The following is a 16,646-nucleotide window of genomic DNA, read 5'->3' on the forward strand; positions in this document are numbered from 1 at the left end:
GTATGCCTTGCAGGGAGACAGTGAAGCAAGGTAACTCAGTACAGCTCGGCATTTTTAAACACCACATAAATAATACACCTGTGGCACTCTTGGCCCCAAAACAATTAAAATGGGAACAAAAAAAATAATATTCATGTACAATTAATACAGATTGAAAGAACTGTGCCCTCTTTTCACTTTTTTCTAATAGAGTGTTGGACATTTTGGGGGTGACTCATACAGGCATGCAATTTACATAAATGAGTGCTCCTGTTGTATTACTTCCCATGCTTCTTTGAGACGGACACAACATCTGCACACTTTGCCAAGGACAGACCTCCATTCACTGGAAGTTCCAAAGCCGGCTGTGTGGAAGGTATTTACTCAACAAAAAGGAAATGCGGGGGGCTTACACTAGCGGAAATAAACAGCAAGAAGGCGATACAAAGTATTTCTGCCTTTTTTATCTGTCAAAAAACATGGTAGCAATCTATGTGTGAGCTCTAACATTGTGCAACAATTGTGTCCATTTCTTTATTGCCACAGTTTAGGTCCTGTGCTCTTGAGCGCCAGGACAAATTGAACAGTCTTCAAGTGTTCACTGTCCAGTAATATTCCACGGTAATTTTAGTCCCAACTTGTAGCTGGGACATTTTGTTACGAGTGCCATCTTTTGGGTGGTAACAAGACATCCACCAAAATGGGTGAATACCTCGTCCTTCGCTCAAATCCTAAATCACATTTCGAGTTCTGAGATGATGATTTTCACAATGGCAGAGACATCAGTGGGGTGCCACCCAAGTCAAAGTGGCCAATTAAATGCCATCTCCGCCATTATTTATCTGTTATCGTCTTTCAATTGCACCATGGGAGTTAGGTTCAAGAAAAGCCCTCAAATGTCCCTCACACACTTGAAATATGTGTGTGTGTCTGGCTCTGTCATTGGAATAAAAATTGATGTGACAGGTCTGTCAGGCTATATTGTATGGCAGACCTGCCATTGCTGTTGTTTTTCTTAAGTGGCTCCTGCCATTCAGTTGAGGGGAAAAAAACAACAACACAGCTGCCGTCTCTAAATGTGGTGGTACAGGCAGTATCTCCGCCACCCCAGCCATATGGTAGCAGGTTCTTCAATCAATCAATCAATCAGGCATTTGTCAAGTGCGACTACTCACCCGCAAGGGTATCAAGGCGCGGGGGGGGCAGGTTCCAGTCCATCAAGGAGGGGGTCTGTCGAAGAGTCAGGTTTTGAGGTTTCTTGAGAAGATGGGGAGCGATGTTGTCTGTCTGAGGAGGAGCAGAAGGGTGTTCCAGGCTCTGGCCGCGAGAAGGAAAAGCAGCGGCCTCCCGATCTGGTCTTTCTGGTGTGGGGGACCATGGCGTAGGAGAGCTGGGATGATCGTAGGGTCCTATGGGGTGCGTGGAAATTGAGTCGGCTGTTCAGGTATGTTGGTCCAGTGTCGTGGAGGGCCTTCTCTACGTGGGTGAGCGTCTTGAAGGTGACTCTAGCCTCGATGGGAAGCCAGTGGAGTGTGCACAGGTACTGGGAGATGTGGCAGTGTCTTGGCAGGTCGAGGACCAGTCTGGCGGGGGCGTTCTGGATGTTCAGTAGCTTGCGGGTGAGGGTTTTGTTTATTCCAGCATAGAGTGCGTTTCTGTAGTTGAGTCTGCTGGTGACGAGGGCGTGAGTGATGGTCGTTCTGTGTTTGAGGGGGATCCATTTGAAGGTCTTACGTAGGAGGCGGAGTGTGTGGAAGCTGGAGGCCGAGACGGAGTTGATCTGGTGGTCCATTTTGAGCTCGGAGTTCAGGATGATTCCCATGCTGTGTGCGAATAAGCAACTGTTAAAATAAAAGACATATAAAATAGCGCCCACCAATGACTGCATCTATTTCAAGCAATATCGATGGCATGAAGCAGATAACTTACCAGAGGCCAAAAAATGTCAATAAAGTCTTGCGCAATATGTCACATGCCCTCCTCTTTATGGCTTATTAAACTGTCAGTGACACGGCACCTGGGGGTTGTCCTAAACCCAATACCCAGCCTGCAGTGTTTTAATAATGATTTAACAAAATAAAGGGGCACTTAACTGATTCAGGCTCTGGAATCCTTGTTACTTTAATACTTTGATAAATAAATAATTGAAGCCATTGGGTTTTCCAACAGAAACTGCTGCTTTCAATAGATCCTATCTCACCAGTTCAATGATAGCTCTTCAGATTAGACACCAGAACACAAAACATTGTCCACATCTTTTAATACTGGTGTTGACTACAAACAAGGAGAAAAAGCTACATATTACAGCTGCTTTTTAACATTGTGTGCACCTCTAGAGTGCATAACACTTTATTTTATTGTGTAACTAATTTCTCTGTGATCTGCCCTGCCCCCTCTTAGGATTAGATATTTATTTAATTTATTTATGAGGTTTTATATAGCTCTAACATGTCCTGTGAAGGTATCAGAGCACTTTACATATGACCGGAATTAAGAAAACAGGAAAGCAAGCAATAACATAATTAAGAGAGAGGGGTACCAACTGTGTAAATTCACACATTGTGGAAGGTAATATTTCTAGACAAGTTGACGAAACAATAGATATGATCCGACAGTCTAGTGATAATCATGGGTGTAGATCTTGAGTCAAATTGTATGACCTAGGGCAAGAATTTGTTCATATGTAGTAATTTAACTTCTTTTTTTGAGGGAATCAGTCTGATTTCAGGTGGTAAAGAGTTCCAGATTCTTGGAATAATACCAGAGAAGGCTCTGTTGCAAGTTTTCTTTTTATGGAATTTCTGTGGTTTCGGTACCAAGGTGCTGGTGCTTCTAGAGGATCTGCATCCACCAGATAATTCTAGTTTTTGTGCCAAGAACCCTGTGACGCGGTAATGTAGTGCTTTATGGGTCGTGCAAACAATTTGTAACTGTATCCTTGCTTCATATGGGAGCCAGTTTAGGGCTTTAAGATCTGGGGAGATGTGACTGTTTCTTTTTGATCCTGTGATGAGCAGTAGCATATCACTTGGTTGCTTTGCAGCTTTCTTACTCTCCTGCTCTGTGTTGGTCCTCCAAAGTGGTCAGCAATATTAACTCAAACTTGAATTGATAAAGTGTGTTGTATAATCAGTACTTTCTGCGATAAATAATTCCTGTGAGCTGTAGGCTTCCTGTTTGTGGAGTCTTGCCTAGTGCCTGTGATTTGGAGAAAGCAAGATGATTGGCACCCTGGATTGGTAGCTTCAACTCTCCCACCCAAAGCCATATCCCCAAAGGAAGTGGTGTCTCCTCTGTCTGACTTGGCTCTTCTACCTCACAAATGGTGAGACTAAGCCTTGAAATGGGCACCTAAAGGTGTGAGGTTGAAAGAAGTGGGCACAGTGCTGCGCGGAGGCCACCATCACTAGTACTTCCAAGAAGGACTCAGAGTCAATGGCTTTAGAAATTGATCAAGTACAAACTGTTTTCAAATAAGCTCAACAATTCTAAAAGTGATGACCTTTGGCTCACTTGCAACAAACTCTCAGGAAATGATCCCACCCCTGTGACACTGGTTTAGCTAGTACTCTATTGTAATTGCATTTACTAGTGCTTACTATCCCTGACGACGCATTAAAGTGCTTTGTGGTGAGCAGCACACTGCTCCGGAAACCCAGGGTTAATGGTTAATGAGGTGGTTTCTATAGAGCGTCATAAATGATGCACCAAATTCTCCTTCATAATAATGCATTTTCACTGCCTGTAAGAAACCAAGACTGCATACCATATGGGAGAACTGTCCCAATGGCGGCTCAGTTCTGCAAGATATGTGGGCTGTGAAGTAACAACAAATAATTGTTTGCCTTCTTTATTGTAGTGCCAACATTTTGAGTTTGTAGTTTTCCCCTCTTCTTTCAGCCTGTTTGGAATCCAGTGCCAACCACCGGGACCCTTAGACTGAGATACCTTCAGCCTTACTTCACATAATAGTGCTTGATTCCCCTCTATGGTTTGATCCCAGTTCTTGCTTTCATTATCTGTGGCAGGTTTTTTTACACTTCTTTGAGTTCCTTGGTATGCTTCTATGTGTGGTGCAGTCATCCGTACCGTCCTCACCTTTTAATATCATGATGGTCCACTGCCATCTGCAGCATATTTGCTCCCGTCTGTTCATTGTTTTGAGGCAGTGTGTCTGTTGTATGTGACTCCAGGCCTAAATCTGCAACATACCAAATAATTCTCTCACCTAATGACATTTTTTAGGACCACTCTCGTCACCTAGGGATCAATTTTTGGGAATGCTCTACTTTCGCACTCCACTGACATGACGACGTTCCATGACTCCCTTAACCGATATTGTTGCCTCAGCATGGATGTTTCGATGACCTCTTAGTTACTTATGTACTCTATCCAAAACTGACTATATTTCTGCAGGAGAAAATAGCAATCCAGTTAGACAGATCGAACTACAGGATTAACTATAAACAAAGGAGCATATTTACTATTTTTTGTGCAACACAGCACAGCAAGGGAACGTGCTGCACCATGTTGCGTAAAGAGAGGGAGAGAACAGAAATGCTCAATATTTAAAAAGATAAGGGCCATTTAAGCTCTATCTTTACTCTGGCGCTCTGTCTGCTGACTAGCACCTACTCAGGACATCCTGGGTGCCTGAGTTATGGGCAGGATTGTTTTTGTGCAGAAAGGAATACCTTAAAATTCTTAGAGGCATATTCCTCTATGTGTGCAGAATGCAGCACAAATGGAAAGAGGAAATAACGATGATAAATAAAGATATTTCAGCTCTTTACGCATCTGTCAGGTAGGAAACACAACTTTGGCACAAACCCAGGTTTACAAGTCTTTGTAAATCTGTGTTTCATCAAATATCCCTGGGTGCATGCATGCTCCACCCATGCAAAGCATACCAAACTCAAAGTAATGCATTTCAGCACTATGCGCTGCCTTGCATTACTTATTTATTAAACTTTGTGTGGCTTACTAAATGTCAAAAACAATTTTGCATCAGGGCTGCACCACAAAAGTGACACAACCCTAACACAAAATCATATTAAATCTGGGCAAGGATGTACCACAGGAGATGCAGGGGACGTTCCTTACTGGGAAAAGACAAGAAAGGACAGATGAGAAATGTCTGAGTTAAGTATGTAACTAAAGGCCGAGGACACCAGGTTGTAAATAGGGTGATATTTAAGGCCAACTAAGAAAGGAGATAGCTTAGTGTAAACACTCAAGACAAAAACATTTAAATATTATAAAGAATAAAACAAAAAAAAGCATTGACAAATGTAAAGTGTTCACCCACCAGCCCCTCAACTTAAATCAACTCCTTTTAGGCATTTGTGACCATTTGATAAGGCAAAATGCTGTCAGCGTGCAAGTGTGCCAATTGCAGAAGGGAGTTATCCCATTGCACCATGCTGTTTGCTTATAAAATGTGAATGACAGCTGAATTGACCAATAGATGAAGAGGGCTTAAAGTTTTTTCTTACTGTACGAGGTAAAGCAGCAGCCAATGCCGTTTCAAGGCCATACCTAAAAAGACTAGCAATGCCAGTTTTGGCACCAAATCAGTGTACGGTTATGAAACGAGGATAGTCAAAACATAGAGCTATTACTCCTGCATTGGATGCTTGGTACAAAATATACCTCATTATTTGACCTCATGAAAAGAGATACCGAACCCCAAAAGATAATAGCAAAAGGAAGTATCATCAGTGAAAATAATATAACATAAAATCAAACTGGAAGAACTTACTGGACTATATAGACTGCCACTTTTTTATTTCTAAATTCTCTTCCGGATGACCAATATAATTTATTATGCAAGTGATGATTCTCTGTGGCTTGTGAATGACAGAGGTCAGTGCAAACTCAGAGGTTACCTTCCCAAGCCTTCTGACCAGCCCTTAAATGAATTCCCATGCACATGGCTTAACACTCCTAGGATCTACTTTGCAGCATTGTGCCAACGTTTTGGCTGAATTGTTTGCACTGTAACATGGGCTTATTTGCCGTGTAGCTCGTGTGATATGCCAGGCAAGCCACTCGAGTTATATCAACACAGACAAACAGCTTTATTGTCAAACTGAAAGGTAAGTCTTTGCTGTGTGCAAGTAGATGGCACCGCCTGTGGCTACTGAAGCATGCAGTGCCCGCTCAGACAGAAGCCAGAAGACTGGAAAGAAGGAACCTGAGCCATTGTTACTGCAGCAGCACAAAAGAGGCATTTATCATCCTCCATTCATATCACCTCGAAGAATGGTAGCAACAGCCTGAGTCAAACATGCAAACAGTACTTGAAGTCAATTTGTTAATAAGCTCAAAACATCAGTCAGGAATGTGGTTGGTTTCCGAAGGCGCGGCAGGCCTACTGTGCTCCCATTCTGCTTCCTGACAGGTGATGAATATTGTGCTTGCAAGCGGTGTAACCCTCCGCTGCCCCTCCCCCACACATATAGAACAATTCTCCAGCAGAGCGGTGGGGCCAGTTACAGTAGGGTCATTGCTCACTGTGGTTGTTCTCTAGAGGTCTGTTGCTGATGTCAAGGAAGCCAGGATGAGAAAATCCAAACAGAGTTACACAACACGAGGAACTACAAATTCCCTGCCAAATTTGTTGGGCCACTTTAAGATGTTAAAGTTACTCTGCAGGCTGACATGTTCCCAAGCCAACTAAAACATGTATGCCTCACCATCACTTGAAAGCATCCTCTCAAAACCCACTTATTCAAGTGAAGGATTGGTCCATCCTAACCATGTCCTGCCTACACAAAACATGATAAAAAGGGCCTGCCACTCAATCACAACCTTGCTTACAATGCAGACAGATGAAACTTATTTAATCCCACCTGTAGGCATAAAGTAACCCTCCTCAATATTGCAGGCATTATGCTAAATCTGAGCAACACAGGTCTATTGACTACTCTTCCTGCATGATCAAGCTGTGGCACATAACACAAGTGACACCACACTGCCAGAAGTCCTCTTCACTTCTTCACTTCCCAGGCTACAAAAGCAGTCTCCAGTTCTTAATGGTAAACCACAACTCATAGGTCTTCACAGATGGCATCTCGTCTCTCTGCGAATCAGCTCTCCGCTGCATATTTGAAGAACCAACATGCACACCGTTCATGTTCAACATGAAATTTAACACTGTGTGCAACCTCCTCGCCTAAAGAGAATAGGACTTCCACTGTTACACGGAGAGCACCCAGATCCGACGCTCTCCTTAAGAACTTCCAATGCACATCATTACAACGATGCCCACTTCCAAGAGCCAATGAATGCCCACAATTAAACTACATTTGGTGGCCAAAGGAGACAAAACAAAGTATCTTCTGTAGATATGTTTTTAGTGCTGGCCTCGTATACTGCACCGGAAGTGAGGAAAGAGGAAATGTGTACAAAACACCCTCTTGCCTCTGTAATGGAGTAAGTCATCCAAGGGCACGCCAAAAATGTGTTCCACGTGGGACCCTGCCTCACAAAGCCACAGAACAAATGAGAGGCATCAGGGACACTCCAGCCTAGTGTGGATCTTCTGCATCACGCCAGGAATTACTCTGAACATCAAAGAGAGGGGGTAGGCTTCATATTCCATGTTTTTCACTGGGATGTTTTCTGATTAATGAAAAGAACTGTGCATATGTATCAGTCGCAGGGAGACAGACTCAGTAAAACCACTGGTGTAGCAAAATTGGAGAGGACCCTCATGCAAGGTAAGTGGAGGGGCCCCCTCCGGACTCAATCATGAGCTGTCCGGCCAGAGTACTATGCTGAGGGGGCCTCCTGGAGCGTGGGGGCTCTCCGCACTGCGGGGGCTGCAGGGGCCTGTGTTACGCCACTGTGTAAAACAAAAGAAAACGAGTTGCATTATCACTCAAATTGGAGGCCAAAGCACTCTCTAATTAAATAAATATGTAAGAAAACATAAATAGAAATGCTCCATCTCTTCCGTAATTAAGCCCCTCCAACTGCGCTATGGAGTAAGGGTTGTCGAAGGCAGTCCTCTAGCTCCACCCACCTAATTTAGATGGGTGGAATTAGAGGTCAGTTTTCACTGCCTACTTTTATCAGGAAAACCCTGGTGGTAAGGGGCAGTTAAAACTGCTATATGCTCAACTCACCATGGGAGACGATTATCATGGCGAGGGGGGCATTTTATTTTTTATTTTCAAAAAGAAAATCCCACTTCGGGAAAGAAACTAAAGCAGCTTGGTGCACTGCTCCATCATGTTGACGGAGCCGTGCACCAAACTGTAAACGATTCAGTCACCCTGGCGTATTGGTTCCGCTCACTCTGCCGGCGATTTTCGTCTGGTCTACCTGGAAAGAGTTTATTGGCCCCACTTAGCGGTCGTCGTGCTACCCTGGCACGCTCACGTACTCCCGTTGGGATAACTTCAGTGTTGGACATACCGGTTGGACTTTGACCCATAATAGTCGATTTGGGCACAATTCTCATACATTGTAGGCTGTCCATATGAACAGGACCCTTGACTGCACGACTGTAACGGACCCAGCATATCGGCCAATTTGTTCCCGAACGTAGTTCTGGCATTCAAAGCACTTCGTGATACCGTCTTACGTAGAAGTTCCTGACGATCGCCCGGGCATTAGCGCTTTGTGCGTTTTCATTAGACCAGTACTCAGCACTCTTCAAATTGTAGCCATTGTCCTGATGATGACCTTAAGTGCATAAGGTCGAAACGCCGTCGACATCCCAGTGTAACCCACGGCCTCCTAAGGGTTTATACCTTATTGCAAATTATTTATTGTGTTTTTGTAATTTGTTTATGATTAATGTTGTCCTTTCACTTTGCGCCGCCCACACTGTATATATCACTTGTGTCACTGCACTTATCACTTACACCGAGCACGGTCAGTACACAACTGGTGTATGTTTGGCTACCAGAATTTGATTTAACTGTATTATAGTGCTGTTATAATTATTTTGCATAATAATAATAACTAAAAAACTTTTTCATACTTTGGTCTCTTGGTTTCCCTCCTTTATGACTTATGCATCTTTGTTTAAAATTGTCCCTATAATTACTGGTTGAGACATTGTTGTTTTGATACTACCAAACTGTAAACAGCATTGACAGGAACCGCTGTGACAGCGGTTCCTGCCAAAGCTTTAAAAATGATCACCATCTTGGTGATTTATTCAATCTCTTTAATGGAGAAATGGGCGGCCTGTGAAAAAAATAAATCAGGCCCTAGGTAAGGAATGGGGAGAGGAAGGAGATGAGGATGTAATAAACATTAACAGACCCAGGGATTAATTGCACCTTTTTTCTGAGTATGTGGGGGAGGACTGGTAGTCCCCCCTTGCCCCAAAGAAGAGGATGCATTAAGTGCCCCTTCACCTTGCCCAGATGCAGGATATTTGGCAGCCACTCCACCTTTCCCAAAGGCAGGTGGTATGATATTCCCAAAAACCCAGGGGAGAGGTGGTCTTTGCCATTTCATTTTGCCAAAGGGCAGGTGGATATGCTACCCTATCACCTTACCTATGTGTGGGGTGTATTTTGTCCCACCGCCGCCTTGCCTAGGGTGATGGAGCATTTGTTGGCCCCCTGCCATGCCCACAATCAGTGTGGTATTTCTTTTGTCCAATGAGATTTCTATTGAAACTCACGTCATATTTTAGAAAGGAACCCCCATGCTCCCTTTAACCCCACCTCCAACCTTCAATCCACACTCGGTCACATTAAAGGGACAGAGAAATAAAGATCTCTCCCTTTTCAGTTTTTAGGTTGTCTGGAATGATACATCACAATTCCTTATGCTTAATTTGGTCAGGGACGGCAGTATACACATGGGTTATCTCAGGCATTGTTTAGGAGGAGATATCTCAGAGATCTAGGACAGCCAAACCCCAACCTCTTGTCCGTAAGGTAATCCAAAAACGTTTTCTACTGGCTATCAAATGTGTGGGGGAGCCCTCTTCACTCAGACAACAATTTCTCCATTGCCATTAACATCCAAACCTTTCCTGATCATTCTTGCGGCTTTGGCGCCATACCTAGAATTGCTTTGCTGCCAGGAGCATATTGGTAATAGGTCCCCAATAGAACGTAAATATAACAGCAATCTCAACTGGCCTGAGACATAGTACAATAGTGGCTTCAATGCATACCACCCTAATGCGGCCCAGGATTTCTTTCCAATAGGTTGATAATCTCGGACAAGACCACCAAACATGAATGGCGCTCCCCTCCCGACCAGAACCTCTCCAGCACCAACCATATGCCGATTCATACAACCATTTCAGTTTATCAGGCATGACGTACCAGAGTGCCATGAGTTTGTACATGGTCTCCCTGTTTTGAACACTTCAACATAGGGAGGGAATACAATTCCAGAGTTTCGCCTCTGTGGCATGGAGGTAGGTTTTTCTGATAGTCTTGACCATCTTTCAATGTATGGCCAGTTCATATTTGTGCCCACATCAGTGAGAATAGCATAAATACTCAATATCCATCCCTTGGGCCAGTATACATGGTGAATAGCTTCTCCCAGGGGGTTAGAGCTCTGGTGGCTGCTGAATGATTTTTGGGGCGAGGGTCCAGTGATGTAATTTAGAACATCTCATGCATTGAGCAAAGTCCCCAGGTATAGGCCCCTGGGAAAGGTTTATCAGTTGGGCCACCTGATAGTATTTTCTAATGTGTGGGAGGCCCAGCCCTACAGAAATCCTAGAAGAGTGCAAAAGCTACCTCGATACCCTGGCCTCTACCCCAGATAAAGAGGTCTATCGCTTGTTGGAGTGATTTCATGTCACTTTCAGGACATTTGACTGGGAGCGCATGGAAGAGGAAAAGCAGATTAGGTAGAATGTGTTGCTTTATAGCTGCCACTCTACCCAGCCATGCTATATAGAAATTCTTCCACCTACGGAGATCCGCTTTGACAGAATGTAGAAGTCACTAGTAATTTGCGGTGTAGAGCTGATGGGGCTGTGGTGTGATTTAGATCCCCAGGTATTTAAGTTTATTGTTGGGGGCCCAGCAGAATGGGAGCATACTGGCAAGTGTGCTTTTGACTGGAGGGAGACTCGAACTGAGCATTTCAGACTTATTTAGGTGTACCTTAAAGCTCGGCACCCTTTCATATGATTGTAAAACCTTCATAAAAGAGGAATGAAGTGTATTGGAACAGTCAATGTAATAAGATTATCATCTGCAAACAAATGAGTGGTATGTTGGTCTCTGCCCCCCGAAGGACATCCCTTTAATGTCCTTATGTTGTCTAATTGTAGCTGCCAAGGACTCAATGACCAATGCAAAGAGAAGGGGGCAGAGCGGGCAGCCTGTCGAGTTCCCTGTAATAAAGAGATCTCTTCCGGTTGTTCTCCTTTCACTAGGACGTGCACCGTCTGTGATTGATGGCTAGCCAACACCCTGGTCAGCATCCTAGGTCCAAGTCAAGTCCTTTCCATGACCTAGTCCAGAAAGGGTCAGCTGACTCTATCAAAGGCCTTTTCAGCATTAAGCAACAAGAGCACCATGAGAATGCCCCTATGCTTGGATTTTTCTAAAAGGTGTAGGACCCGTCTGAGATTATCTGTGGCTTGCCTGTGAAGGATAAAGCCTGATTGGTCTGGATCTATAAGGTATGGTGTGTGACTGTAGTCTATAAGCCAGAATGTTTGAAAAATCTTGGCGTCCGAGTTGAGTGATGCTATGGGTCTGTAGACCCGCATTGGTGGGTTGGTTTGCTTGGTTTGTGTATCAAGATAACATTAGCCAACGCCATTGTGGTGGTCACAGTATATGAAGTTAAGAATGAGTTGAATAGAGAAACCTGATTGGTAACTAGTCTGTGTTTAAAATATTTATAGAAATAGTTAGTGAGGCCGTTCAACCCTGGGGCTTTATCAGGGTGTAGATCCTGGATAGCTTGGTATACTTCTTGATCGGTAATCAACACTTCCAATTTAGCTCTAAGAGCCTTGGAGAATTTGGGTAGGTGTATCCAAGCTAGCAAGGCAGTTATCTTGTACTATGGTGAGCAGGGTCCCCCCAATACAGATTAGCACCGAAGTTTCGAAAAGGCCAGTAGCTTACTCCCTTTGTCAGTGATGGTTGCCCCCCCGTCCCTACAGCTCCGAAATCCTAAGTGCGGCAGTCTGGGTTCTCAGTCTCCTAGTCAGCAGGTAGCCAGTCTTGTTCACCTGCCCATAAATCTTTTGCTTTAAACACAAGAGTACTTTGTTTGACTTTTCAGAAACCAAGAGGTTGATATTTCACTTGAGGGCAGTTACCTCCCATAGATCCTTCAGAGAGACCGTTTGTCTGTGTCGGTCAGATGCTGCCCTAAACTCAGTCTCCATAGATGCTGTATAAGTCTTGTAGGTCTGGAGGAGTTTATCCCATTCTACTATGTATTGCTCATAAAACACTGCCTTGAAAGCTTTCCCAGAAGATTTTGGGTGCTGTCTACCCTGTGTTGTCCTCACATTACTGGCCTATCCCTCTATCAAGTTCCGAGCGTATCACATCATCCCCAAGGAGGGGTTTGTCGAATCTCCAAGGTGAGCATCTGTTGGGGGTGAATAGGACACTTTACCCCGCACACTTTTACTCCGCGTGCCATTACCCCGCAGTTTTTACACCGCAAAATCTTTTACAATGCAGGGCTTTACAACGCAACCCATTACAACGCATTCCCCATTGCAACGCAATTTACTATTCTAACTCCAGGTGGGCATTACTTTGAGGAATGCGTGGTAATAGTTTGCGGTGTAAAGCCCTGTGTTGTAAAAGTTTTTGCGGTTTAAAAAATACGGGGTAATGGCATGCGGAGTAACGCATGCGGTGTAAAGGATGTTTCCCGTTGGGGGGGTCTCGTAACACTCTTTCTCCCAAAGTACAATGGTATGGTCTAAGACCAATATGGAGCTATGGGAGACAGATATTCTTAGTTTAAGATGTGTGAATATGGGAGAAAAAGGTAACTCATCTTTGTTTGGGTGTTTATGGCACAAAAGCTGTTTATGGCACAAAAGGTCTGTCAAGCCCAAGTCCTGCATCCCTTACAGTAGACATCATTCCCTGTATGTATCTGTCATGTGGATGTCTGTCCAGTGAGCCGTCCAGGACTACATTGAAGTCACCCTGTCACAAGAGGCTAGAGGAATCCCACTTCCCTATTCGTGTAAGGAGACGCTGAAGGTAAGGGGGACATAGTCATTAAGTATGTTTAAGAAACTTGTCAAATATAGTCCTTCCAAAAAGATATAGTGCCCCTTCTCCTTATCAGTAACCACCTTTACCATATTAAGAGGGAAGTCCTTTCATGGCTTCCCTGTACCATATCAAGAGGGAAGGCCTTTCATGGCTCCCCTTGGCTTGGTACTGGTAGTGGCAAGAAATGAGTGGGGTTTAGTCTGTGTTTCATTAGATGTGTGCCAGCTTTTCTAAGATGTGACTACTGGAGGCAGAATATACATGGTGTTGTGTCTCTCAGCTCTCTCCAAATCTTGTGGCATTTCACTGGGAGTTCAGGCCCTTAACATTCCATGATAGCAATTTAATGATTTGGGTAGTGTAGAAGTGGTGAAAGTAAGGCTGGCGATAGAGGGTACAATACTCCCCTAGCCGTATAAGTGGAGTGGAATAGCCCAGTGAGATCTCTGCATGTGGTGACCGAGATATCGAATAAAACAACAGTTATGATGAAGGTCCCCCTTGTCTCCCACCCACAACAAAAATGGTTCCATCTATAAAACTCAGAGAGAAAGCATTAGATGCATCCCCAATGTGATGATGAGCCGCGTCATTGTCTACTCATCTACCCGTACCTGCTCCAAGCTGAAAACACCAAGATCATTATCACTTGTTTATCATTCACCTCGGGGGTCTCAGTTTCTCCCATTTATCCCTGGCCTGCCTTTGTTGATGGTTGTCCTCCTTTGAAGGTGGGTGAGGTAGCTCCCATGCTGGCCCCAAAATACCCTGAGGTTCCTTAGATAAGTTTAACGTGTGGAACTTAGCGTCCATCTGGAACCAAAGGGCAAAGAGGATGGGCCATCTGTAGCAAATTTGCCACCTGCGCATTTCGGCTGTCATCATGCCCAACAAATGCATCTTGTCAAGAGTGGCTTAAGAAATATCCTGGAAGAGATCAATCTGTTGTTTCTTGTAGGTAAGTTGGTCAACTTTCCAGGCCTCTGTCATTATACTGTCTTTCATCAGGGAGGAGCCCAATAATGCTATAATGTCTCTCGGACTGGACTTGTTGAGGGACTCAGTGCTCAGATTTTGAGTGCTTGGATATTAGGGATCTTGAATGTTTTACTCTCTTTGAAGACAAAGCAATACAGAGACCTGCAAAATTGCATCACATCAACCAGCCTCCACTTTTTCCTTCACATTCCAGATGCAGATGTTATCTTGTTTGGATCTGCCTTCCAAATCTGTGCACTTCTTCCACAGCATTTTAATTTCAGATTCCAATTTTGTGCCAGAGTCTTTGAGTTTCTCGAGTTCTTGGCTCATGGTGGCAATGTCATCCTCATTGGTGCCCACATGGGCCCCTAGGGTTTGAATTTCCTGGTTTCATCTGCCGTGACTGAGGCCAGGACTGCTGTCAGACCTTGCATCTGGGTAGTCATCCTATTCTTGATTTTGTCATGGAGATCTCCAAGGCAAGATTGCAGATCATCCTTTGTGATTGTGTGCCCACCCTTACTCTTCTTGGAGGCCATCACTGATCCTGGCGAGGGTGTTTTTTGATATAGGCTTTTTCAGGGATCCCACCAGCCGCTTCGACACAGAGGTCGTGCCCCCCCAGTAATCACAAAGTTTCTTTTACATGTGGTGGTTCATGCTCATGGGGGTGTGGGGCACTAGTAACCTGTCGCTGAGAGTCCTGCTGATGTGCCCAGACCCGAGGCAGGAATCTGCAACTGCCTGACCCGGCTTGACTCCTTCCTGTGAATGTGGCTGGCCCATTCTTAACAGTGTATGCACAGCTGCTTTGGCCTGGTTGGGCTGTGGTGCTAGCTGGGTGCAGGCAGACGTATCCTAGCTTACGAGCACGGTCTCCCGCTGAAATCACTTTCTCCAGAGGGCCTCTTCCCCCCTCAGGGACCACCGCGACTCTTCCCCTGAACCTGCCGTCCCTCCTCGGCCACACCATTGTATTCCCTACACACCATGGCTAGAGTTGGTATGCTCCCAAGTCACTGCTATCTTGTGTTGTTTGTCCTCCCTTTGATCTGCTGATCAGCTCTGTGGTGCATTCATGGTCCCCGCCTCCTCTATGTCCTAGGTGCCAAGGCAGTGCAACTGACAATTGGATTGTTCTTTCTGTCCCCATTTGCCCTATGATATGGTGGTTGAGAAAATGACTGTGCAGACATACTATTTGCCAGAGAACTGACTCGCTTATGCTTGGCCTGCGAGCCTAAGATACCTTTACTGGAATCATGTTTCGTGTAGGCGCGCTTTCGGCCTGACCCACATCCATTCTGCAACCCTCCCTCTCTTCTTCTCCTCATCCCCAGCAACAAAATGGCGACTATAACCGTAAAAAGAACACACAAACGGAACAGGACTCCAGCTAAACAGTTGGAAAGACTGCCACAATCACCCACTCTATTTTTTTTTCTTCCTCTCTCTCCAATAGGACGACATTCTTGTTATGATTTAATGGTTCTAGTCAGCCCAAAATGTGCACCTCGCACCCCTGACACTGTAGCTGTCCGAAATTCCCTCGTCTTGCCGCTCACGCGAATAACCACCACCACCTAGGTAATTAAATAAGGTCTTCCCCACCCCCCTCCGCCCCGTTTTCTACAGCTAGCTTCCGTAATGGAACCACATAACACAACCAATGCCAATTTGGCGCCTTCAGGATGCTATGCTTATATAATAAACTACCCAGTGAATCTAACACAAAAATCATCCAAGGCCTTAAAACGCAGACTCCTCAAATTGCACCCAGAAATCCTGGTCTCGGACCCCTACTTCTACACGAACAAAGGAGCTGTAATAAGTGACCTCATTTTTTATACAAACAGACGACCATTGCTATCACTGCTCTTAATCTCTACAACCAGGAAAACCCTACACAGCCTCAAACTATCAGTTGCCCCTCATCAGCTTGCAGAGCAGAAGTCACCATCACCATCTACAACAATGGTATCATCCTCATTCAGTCCTCAGATCACCACCTTAAACCTGTTGAGTAATTCATCCTTATAATCTTGAAAACTGCTTCCAATTTCGATTCCTCCAACGGTCCAGCAATTTCCAATGCTAGAGACTTCTCTAACTCACCTCCCTCACCTGGCAGGTTGGATTCTGCTTCCCTCCACATCAACTGAGCGACCTTATTTTTATCTTTAACACCCCATCCGCCTCAAACACGGTCTCCCCCCTTGTCTGATCCTTCATTATCACCTAATAGCTTACTATTTTCAACACATCTCTCCCATCCCATCCCATCCCTCCCCTCCTAATGCCAGTCTCTTTCCTACCCCCATTCCACCCTCCCAAATGCGGTCTTCCTCACTTTATCAGCACCCTGGCACCATTAGCACCTCCCTGCCCATCGTGGTCACCGCTTCAAGACCCTACACCTTTTCCTCATCCCACACTAGAATCCACACTGGATGAGATTACCATATACCTGCATGAGCTCAAAGC

The sequence above is a fragment of the Triturus cristatus genome, chromosome 5_1, assembly GCF_964204655.1.
Source record: "Triturus cristatus chromosome 5_1, aTriCri1.1, whole genome shotgun sequence".
Taxonomy (NCBI): Eukaryota; Metazoa; Chordata; class Amphibia; order Caudata; family Salamandridae; genus Triturus; species Triturus cristatus.